The sequence below is a fragment of the Schistocerca serialis genome, chromosome 8, assembly GCF_023864345.2.
Source record: "Schistocerca serialis cubense isolate TAMUIC-IGC-003099 chromosome 8, iqSchSeri2.2, whole genome shotgun sequence".
Taxonomy (NCBI): Eukaryota; Metazoa; Arthropoda; class Insecta; order Orthoptera; family Acrididae; genus Schistocerca; species Schistocerca serialis.
This window is the reverse complement of record NC_064645.1, coordinates 331,342,632-331,353,736: the sequence shown is the minus strand read 5'-3', so window position 1 is coordinate 331,353,736 and position 11,105 is coordinate 331,342,632.

The window sequence follows — 11,105 nt, the reverse complement described above, 5'->3', positions numbered from 1 at the left end:
ATATTAGGAAGTCAACATCTCTTGAACATACAGGACAAATCAGCTAAGCTGTTCACCTCTTATACTTCTGGATCCGTACACGGTAATTCTGATTATGGCTGAATTAACTGTGAGAAAGTTCTTATTAAACAATGTATAGCCTCTTTTCATAGTTATACTAATTACAGAGATATCGGTATCAATTTCAATTTTTCATATGGAAATGTGGTCATTTCTGCTGCTCGTATTTACAAAATACGATTACTAGTCTTGTAGAACTAAGGATTTACTTGTTTTGAAGAAGAAACGATTTGCTGTCTTATGCGGAAAGTCGTGATTTCATACCCAAATATGGAAATAAGTCACATCAGATAAGAACACGATACTGCTCCTGTACCAGCATAAAAGGGGCAGAGAGAAATGGGTCTTTCATTCTGTCTGTGTCGTTCAGGTGTATCGAGTGAGGTTAGCCTCAAAAACCAAATTGTCTACCACAATCCAAGAGAAACTAAATGTGCTTCTTCTTTACACAGAATGAAAAAGGAACATGACTCGAACTGTTGAACTGTAGACACAAAAGTGTCCCGACAGATGTTGGAGTAGATGGTCTCCAATAAGAATGAAAATTCGACAAATTAGGAAGAAAAAGTTACTGGAATGGTTCAAAAATGGCTCTGAGCACTATGGGACTTAACATCTATGGTCATCAGTCCCCTAGAACTTAGAACAACTTAAACCTAACTAACCTAAGGACAGCACACAACACCCAGCCATCACGAGGCAGAGAAAATTCCTGACCCCACCGGGAATCGAACCCGGGAACCCGGGCGTGGGAAGCGAGAACGCTACCGCACGACCACGAGATGCGGGCATACTGGAATGGTACTGGAATACAACAAAGAGAGTAACGAAGAAGCCTGCAACAAGGCAAGTGAACGAAATAAATGTTCTGGCCGCTGTTGCTCATAAACCAGATGTACCTCAGATAAAGAGGTATACCTCTGGAAAAATCAGTCCAACATTGTTCGCATATTGCGCGCAAACAGCTTCCATCCGTAATGTGTGTCCCTTCACCTACAGATTAACCAGAGGTGATGCAGCAGACGTGTGGAATTCTGTCGCTCAATTCTGATAAGGCATCACATCACATCACAATATATATAAATGACCTAGTAGATAAGTGTCGGAAGTTCCATGCGGCTTTTCGCGGATGATGCTGTAGTATACAGAGAAGTTGCAGCTTTAGAAAATTGTAGCGAAATGAAGGAAGATCTGCAGCGGATAGGCACTTGGTGCAGGGAGTGGCAACTGACCCTTAACATAGACAAATATAATGTATCGCGAATACATAGAAAGAAGGATGCTTTATTGTATGATTATATGATAGCAGAAAAAACACTGGTAGCAGTTAATTCTGTAAAATAGCTGGGAGTATGCGTACGGAGCAATTTGAAGCGGAATAATCATATAAAATTAATTGTTGGTAAGGCGGGTGCCAGGTTGAGATTCATTGGGAGAGTCCTTAGAAAACGTAGTCCATCAACAAAGGAGGTGGCTTACAAAACACTCGTTCGACCTACACTTGAGTATTGCTCATCAGTGTGGTATCCGTACCAGGCCGGGTTGACAGAGGAGATAGAAAAGATCCAAAGAAGAGCGGCGCGTTTCGTCACAGAGTTATTTGGTAAGCGTGATAGCGTTACGGAGATGTTTAGCAAACTCAAGTGGCAAACTCTGCAAGACAGGCGTTCTGCATCGCGGTGTAGCTTGATGTCAAGGTTTCGAGAGGGTGCGTTTCTGGATGAGGTATCGAATATTTTGCTTCCCCCTACTTATACCTCCCGAGGAGATCACGAATGTAAAATTAGAGAGATTCGAGAGCGCGCGGAGGCTTTCCGGCAGTCGTTCTTCCCGCGAACCATACGCGACTGGAACAGAAAAGGGAGGTAATGACAGTGGCACGTCAAGTGCCCTCCGCCACACGCCGTTGGGTAGCTTGCGGAGTATAAATGTAGATTTAGATGTAGAATATGTTCTTTCTTTAAAGGATTCCCTTCACCTTTACGAATTATGGGACGATGTATATAAGTAATATGTATTGTTGAGCCGCCGAGAATAATCACTGGCCGAGACAGCTTGAACATCAGGAGGCAGTGAAATGTGAACGTTTGGAACGGGATAATAAGACACTACTTGATTGGTCCTTACTTCGTTGAAGAAACCTTAATAGGTAAAAGACATGCACAGTTTCTAATAGAAGTTCCAGTGCTCTCTTAGGCCAAGTATCACTTGAAGTACGAGTATGTGGTACCAGCGCGATGGATGCGCAGCTCACTAGTTGCTCGTAGCTAGTGAAACGCTCATCAAGGAATTTCCTAGTCTCTGGATAGGATGTGATAGCATTATCAGTTGGCCTGCACCTTTACCTTATTCGACACTACTGGACTTATTTCCCTTGTGAAAATTCAAAGATGAATCTTATGCATCAGTTCCAATGACCCAAGGAAATTTAAGACAATACATTGTTGTTGGAACATGTTCACCGATATCAGTCTGTGTCGAAGTCTGTCAGATACTGTAAACATGTTGCATAGACACTGGTCATTTCGAACACTTGATGACAAAAATGGAATTTTTAGAATGTTTTTATGATCACATTCCTCTGCGGTCTCCATTTTATACTGTTGCAGATCTTAGTTTTCAATGTAACTGTATATCTTGAGTTTAAACTCATAAAACGATGTTATTATATGTAATTACCTTTGTGCATACGGGCATTTCCCTGCTTTACAACTCCATTCAGTTTTTTACGTGCGCCTTGGAAGTTACAGTTTTATTTTTCGCCCACAATATTTTTACTTTTCACAACTCGTGAGATTATCTTCGCAATGCTTTGCGTGTTTGTCCTATAGTCAGCTTCGATTAGTCGAAACGAGTTCTTTGAGGTAACTCTTTGTGACTTCACTGACACATTTTGTACCTTTGGACGTCAGTTTAGGCAATTAGTGAATGGGAAATGTTTTCGGGTGTGGAACCACAAGGTGATGTAGTTTCAAATGAGATTTCGCCATTCCGTTCCTGGTTTCAAATGGTTCAAATGGCTCTGAGCACTATGGGACTTAACTTCTGAGGTCATCAGTCCCCTAGAACTAAGAAGTACTTAAACCTAACTAACCTAAGGACATCACACACATTCATGTCTGAGGCAGGATTGGAACCTGCGACCGCAGCGGTCGCGCGGCTCCAGACCGCAACGCCTAGAACCTCTCGGCCACCCCGGCCGGCGTTCCTGGTTTCCCGTTTGGGATACCGTCTGGTCTATTCTGCTTCTCGCTTGTCTGGGAGAATGCTAACTGTTTCCGAGCTTCTACGACTTTGAAGATCATGGGTGAGACTTTTCAGTTACTTGCTGTGGTGTCTAATAATATACTCTTATAGGTATTCTAAATAGTCCTGCAGTTACCTTGCGATCGGTCGTGCACAGCATTTTCAATGGTATCCTTTTACACATAGGAACGATGATTCATAGTGTTTTCCCTTTTCGTGAAATGAGAGTTGATTATAGAATCGAGTAATATCTTTTCAAACCACAGTTTTGTAGATACAAACTTATCATTCTCTCCTGTATTATAAATTATTTATACTCTTGCTATAAGTCGTGTGCTGCGAATATGTAACTTTGCTACTCTGTTGAAGCTCTGTTAGAGTGCTTTTGGGGTCTGTGGATCATCTATGGTGTTTTGAAAACAATATATACGGGATGTCTCACTTAACTCTGCCACCTCAAATATCTCTGGAACAACAGTAGATATTCAAAAACGGTTTTCACCAGAATGAACGTACGACAGGGGCTTAGGAAACCAAATACCATGCGAAGATTTAATACGCAAACAAATATTATTTTTAACAGAAACGTCTGTATTTTTAAATAGACACCCCCTATTATTTCATATGGAATCAATAGAATGAAAAATCATAAAAAGAATTGCGTTGGTTGCATGGCAATAAGTCTAATACATCCCGAGAAATTGCGAAGTGAAGTTGACACTTGAAATAAATGAAGCGCATAGCTAGCGCACGTCTTGAGACCAAATCGTGCACCTCACGCTGCCTGTGTCAGGGTCTCACACAATGGGAAGGTATGCACAACCCACAAAAATAAACAAGTAACACGTCGAATGAAAAGTTACGTTTTTCAAATTGTAAATGTATGTTTATTCTAGCGAAATGACAACTAGAGCTACAATTAGAAATAACACACTTGAAATCACTTTCCTAAACACATTAGCTAGTGCTCTGTCGCCCACAGAAACTGTATTCTTGTGCATTACACCCAGCATAGAAAACACACCCACATTTTGGCCAATGAAACCTTTCACGTCAACATATATTCGAAGTGCCCTCAATTTGAATCAATACACATTTGCAGAAGGGTAACGAGAAAGTGTTGCACAGATTGTTGAGTTTCTACAGATATTGCCGCACACGTTGCTGTAATACGATGTTGCGTACTACTGTTCTTGGTGGTTCTCTGTTTCTCACTGCGCCCCAGAGGAAGAACTCTAATGTCATCAAGACGGGGGACCATGCAGGCCATCGCACAGTACCTCCCCGCCCCATCCACCTATTTGGAAATGTCGCATGTAGAACGTCTCTGGCAACTTTTGCATTGTATGCGGGACACTGGAACACTGAATATGTATCTTTACAGTTCATCCATTCCAGGAAATGAGAATGTCGACCATTTTTGCCTTTTACCGGCATTGATACTAGCAAGACATCACTCCCAGGGATTCAAAGATTTTAGAGAATGTTTTGATTTCAGTGATATAAATGTGACAAAGATTTGTAGGAGGCAGACTAGTCTGCGAATGTTTGTTTCATTTGCAGCTTGAAACGCTATACCTACATGCAGTAATCACTCCTGGGTATCCAGTGATTGACAAATTCCGAAACGCGTGATATGAGCAATAAAGTAATTCCTTGCCAGGTGTCTGACGTTCACCACTGTGACCCACACTGCGTAAATACAGAAGGACTGATGGTTTTAATTTCAAGTCTGACGTCGGATAACAAATGACAAGAAATATTTTTTCATGTGATATAATCACAAATTTATAGTTTTCGTATTTTTTACTTTTGTTTTACTGTGAAACTTTCCTTTTTGCCAGATTTCATGATTCTAGGCCAGTTGGAAGTACCCTTGTGATGACTGAGGTTGCACCTATCAAAATATGTTAAATAAATTGTAAGGTGGCAGAATAAATGAAGACCAATTTCGCACCTTAGATAAGAGTTCATACGTAGTAACAGGAAAGTGAATGTGACATCTCATTTACTTCGGTGGTAAGGACCAGATTTGCTTATATGTATGTTGGAAGCACAGTGATAGATGAGTTTCCAGTCCTAGATCTTCTATGACGAGCTCTAGTGTGTGCTGAAGAAATGATGCATATCGTTGTCCATTTATTGTTCCACGGTAAAAATAGGGACCTACAATACAGTTAGCAATCATACCACATCAAACATTGACACTCCACTGTCGCAACTTAGCGAGTCCAGTGGGGATTTTGCACGGAACAGTAGAGCATGTTCCACAGATTCACATTACCATGATTTGTAAAAGAAGCCTCATCCGTAAACAGTTAGCCATCTGCAGCCGAGCAGTGCGTCAGCAGTGCGCAAGTAGCAGCATTCCTGCATTTACTAGGCAGTCTTGTATTTTAATAACCATTTAAATTATGTGTCGAATTGTTTGTGCTCTCTGTAGATAGGTCTGATGTTCTTTGCACAACAGTATTTAGCATGGACTGCGACTGCTGTGTTCGGATGTGGGCTGAGTTGGCACCCCTTCGCTCCCAGCTTCAGGCAGTGTTGGCTTCAGTCACACAGCTTGAGGCTGTTGTCAATGGGCATCACTGTGGGGGCCTGGACGGGGGTTTGTCAGGGACTGCCAGCTCGTCCCACGCATCAAAAGTGGTTCAAATGGCTCTGAGTACTATGGGATTTAACATCTGAGGTCAATCCCCTAGAACTTAGAACTACTTAAACCTATCTAACTTAAGGACATCACACACATCCATGCCCGAGGCAGGATTCGAACCTGCCACCGTAGCGGTCGCGCGGTTCCAGACTGAAGCGCCTAGAATCGCTCGGTCACACCGGCTGGCTCCCACGCATCCCCCGATCGGACAACGGCTGTGGCTGCCTGGGATACTGCGCACATTGAGGCTGACCTCTCACCCGTGGTAGAGTGGGAGCTCGTCTCGAGGTGTGGCAGGGGGCGAAAGACATTCCGGAGGGCTGAACGAAAGGCCTCTCCATTTTGTCTGACGAACCAGTTTGAGGATCTGTCTCTGGCTGATACTGATCTTCAGCCGGACATGGCTGCTTGTCCTGTTCCAGAGATTGCACCTCAGTCTGCAAGATCCAGGCGGTCGCAGAGGGTGGGCTTATTGGTATTTGGGAGCTCCAACGTCAGACGCGTAATGGCGCCCCTTATGGATATGGCTGCAAGGGAGGGGAAGAAAACCAATGTGCACTCTGTGTGCATACCGGGGGGGGGGGGGGGGGAGTCATTCCAGATGTGGAAAGGGTCCTTCCGGATACCATGAAGGGTACAGGGTGCACCCATCTGCAGGTGGTTGCTCATGTCGGCACCAATGATGTGTGTCGCTATGGATCAGAGGAAATCCTCTCTGGCTTCTGGCGGCTATCTGATTTGGTGAAGACTGCTAGTCTCGCTAGCGGGATGAAAGCAGAGCTCACCATTTGCAGCATCGTCGACAGGACATTTGGTAGAGAGCCGAGTGGAGGGTTTGAATCAGAGGCTGAGACGATTCCTGCGACCGTGTGGGCTGCTGATTCCTCGACTTGCGCCATAAGGTCGTGGGTTTTCGGGTTCCGCTGGATAGGTCAGGAGTCCACTACACGCAGCAGGCGGCTACACGGGTAGCAGCGGTTGTGTGGCATGGACTGGGCTGTTTTTTAGGTTAGATGGCCTCGGGCAAGTACAGAAAGGGCAACAGCCTCAAAGGGTGCGGGGTAAAGTCAGGACATGCGGGGACCAAGCAGCAGTCGGTATTGTTATTGTAAACTGTCAAAGCTGCGTTGGTAAAGTACCGGAACTTTAAGCGCTGATAGAAAGCACCGAAGCTAAAATCGTTATAGGTATGGAAAGCTGGTTGAAGCCAGAAATAAATTCTGCCGAAATTTTCACAAAGACACAGATGGTGTTTAGAAAGGATAGACTGCATGCAACCGGTGGTGGCGTGTTTGTCACTGTTAGTAGTAGTTTATCCTGTTGTGAAATAGAAGTGGATAGTTCCTGTGAACTACTATGGGTGGAGGTTACACTCAACAACCGAGCTAGCTTAATAATTTGCTCCTTTTACCGACCTCCCGACTCAGCAGCATTAGTGGCAGAACAACTGAGAGAAAATCTGGAATACATTTCACATAAATTTCCTCAGTATGTTAGTCTCAGCATACAATGTCACAACTGCAGTTACATTTTTGTGAAATTCGCCAAAAATTAAAAAAAATATCTAGTTTTTTTCATTACTGCCGGCTGGCATGTCGACTAGATGACGGCAAATGTAACAACCACAAGAAAACATGTTTTAATGTGGCAATGTATGTGAATTACGTTCCAGTGTGAGAGCAGTTCAGCAGACCAGACTAGGAGACATTTGTACACTGAAGGTAGAGCGTGGCGTGGTGATATTGGTATGTTTATGGCAGCAAACAGGCGCCAGTGCAGGCAACCCCTGCTCTGAACATAGTATTACAAGCGATGCATTACGTCAGAAACTGTGACGCCGTTGTTATCCTTCACAAGCCACAACATATGAGTTCACGTGATCAAATGCATCACTAGTTTTGTATGTATCCCTCTGGCATTCCGAAATGCAGATTTATAAAGCTTGTTTCTGTCCTTCTTCTGGTGGTCCGTTACTCTCCCTGCAGTATGTGTCACCTGTCCGCTCACTGACTCGCTGCGGGACGTGCTTCTTTAAGAGCTTTCTGTAGTGCCTCCTGGGCTGCATCCTCTGACCATTCTGGCTTCCACACAAAATGTTCCCTCTCGCTGCTTGTTTCACCCTCTGCTCATTGGAATGCATTATATAGGAGTGGTGTGTTAGTACCGTCGATCGAGTATCATCCCTTTTTTGTTACATACTTAACAGCAAATCTGCTCCTTACCACCGAAATAAATTAGATGTCATATTAACTTTCCTGTTACGACGTATGAACTCTTATGTAAGGTGCGAAATTGGTCTTCATTTATTCTGCCACCTTACAATTTATTTAACATATTTTGATAGGTGCAACCTCAGTCATCACAAGGGTACTTCCAACTGGCCTAGAATCATGAAATGTGGCAAAAAGGAAAGTTTCACAGTAAAACAAAAGCAAAAAATATGAAAACTATAAATTTGTGATTATATCTCACAAAAAAATATTTCTTGTCATTTGTTATCCGACGTCAGACTTGAAATTAAAACAATCAGTCCTGTATCTACGAAATGTGGGTCACAGTAGTGAAAGTCAGACACCATGCAAGGAATTACTTTATTGCTCATATCACGCGTTTCGGAATTTGTCAATCATTGGATACCCAGGAGTGACTACTGCATGTAGGCATAGCGTTTCAAGCTGCAAATGAAACAAACATTCGCAAACTAGTCTGCCTCCTACATGACTTTGCCACATTTGTATCGCTGAAATCAAAACATTCTCTAAAATCTTTGAACCCCTTGAAGTGATGTCCTGCTAGAATCAATGCCGATAAAAGGCAGAAATGGTCGACATTCTCAATTCCTGGAATAGATGAACTGTAAAGATACATATTCAGTGTTCCAGTCCTATTAGAACCTGACAAATTCATACACAACAAACCACTTATACCTGGACGATCCTGTTGTGGTGTATAACATGGGTTTTCCTAATTGCTTCAGTAATAATTAGTTTTTATCCTGATTCTTGAAATCATCTTCTCTGCAGTGGTTTTCAGTTTTGGCATATTTTACTATATGGAATCACAACCTGTACTGAGAGCACACAACATTACACACTTTTATTAGACGTTTTTGCAAGTAACAATACTGGTCATTAGTTATATACTCGTATAGAGTTTATGGGATTTAGTGCAATTTGAATGCATGACTTCAGAAATAACTTACAACATTGAAAAGTGAATATATGAACGTGGCTGACTTGGGAGTTGAAAGTTCGAACATGCATGTGTGTTTTAAGGGATCATAATAAGCTTGAAGAGTGAGTGTGTTAAAGGAAGTAAAGATTACAAGTTTTATATGTGAAGGTTGGTTGGTTGGTTGGGTGATTCGGGGGAGGAGACCAACCAGCGAGGTCATCGGTCCCATCAGATTATGGAATGATCAGGAAGAAAGTCGCCCGTGCCCTTTCAAAGGAACCAGCCCGGCATTTGCCAGAAGCAATTGAGGGAAATCATGGAAAACCGAAATCAGGATGGTCGGACGCGAGTTTGAACTGTACTTCCCCCGAAAGCGAGTCTAGTGAGCTTACCATTGCACTTATATGCGACGAATTATGGACAGTAATGACATTTTGGAGGATAAAGTTCCTCTTGCTTGATGTCATATTCTGAATTTGTCCGATTTTGTAAAGTGAGTACAAAATTAATTTGGGTTGAAATAGTTGTCTTACATTTTCAGCTGTACTTCAGGAATGGTAGTGGTCAGTGTGGTTACGATGATTTTGTGGAATACTTTGGGTGCATATCATACGTCGACAAATGCGTATTCAACAGTCACAGGCCCTGCAGATCACGTGTTGCTTCAACAAACTGCCTACATTCTTTTCTGTTTTGTGTTCAGTCCCCACAGGTGTTTTCAGTTCTCAGGGCTGCTAGGTCCATTGCCAGGTCGCCCACCCAACGCTGCCTTGGTCGTCCTAGGGGGCATCTAATGTTTGGTTTTCCAACAAATGCTTTCTTCACCCGTCTTTCTTCTGGCACATGGACTATATATCCTGTCCACTGGATTCTTTTGGTCTTCAGCTTCTGTAGTACTGTTAATTCTTGCATCAAGAGGTAGATTCCCTCATTCTTCCTCCTTCTCCATTCTACTTTATCTAAGATTGGTCTCTGTATCTTCCTCATTACTTTTCTCTAAAATATTAATAGCTTTCCCTATTCACATTTTGTCATGTTCCAGTTTCTGACAGCTGGGCAAATCACTGTGTTATATATTCTGGTCTTAGTATTCGCTGATATTGTGATTTGAATGTCTCCCTGAGGGAGTACATGCAATTGCCACTCTGTCATTGCTGCCCGTTTCTAAGCTGTTGTTGCCAGTAAACAAAGTATTTGAACTGGTGAACTCTCTCGAACCTCATGCTATATAAGTGCAGTGGTTAGCACACTGGACTCGCTTTCGGGGGAAGTACAGTTCAAACTCGCGTCCGGCCAGCCTGATTTCGGTTTTCCGTGATTTCCATCAATTGCTTCTGACAAATGCCGGGTTGGTTCCTTTTAAAGGGCACAGCCAACTTCCTTCCCTATCATACCATAATCTGATGGGACCGATGACCTCGCTGGTTGGTCTCCTCCCCCGAATCACCCAACCAACCAACCAACCAACCAACCTTCACATATAAAACTTGTAATGTTTACTTCCTGTAACACACTCACTCTTCAAGCTTATTATGATCCCTTAAAACACACATGCGTGTTCGAACTTTCAATTCCAAAGTCAGCCATGTTCATATATTCACTTTTCAGTGTTGTAAGTTATTTCTGAAGTCATGCACTCAAATTCCACTAAATCTCATGAACTCTATACGAGTATGTAATTATTAACCAGTATTGTTACTTGCAAAAACGTCTAATAAAAGTGTACAATTTTGCGATGTATACCGCCACACTCGAAAATGGACTCTAAAATGATCGCTGTATATTGTGAAACCTCCCTGAGACACTCCACACGCTTTTGTGGGAAACAGATCCTGAAACCATTATCAGCTGCAATATCTGATTTTACACGCCAAAACAATGATATTTGAAAGTCAAAATAAATGCCTCTGTAACTCTAAACGGCAAGCTCATGACTTGTCTGAAGTCACTGCCAGAGAGAGAAAAAAAA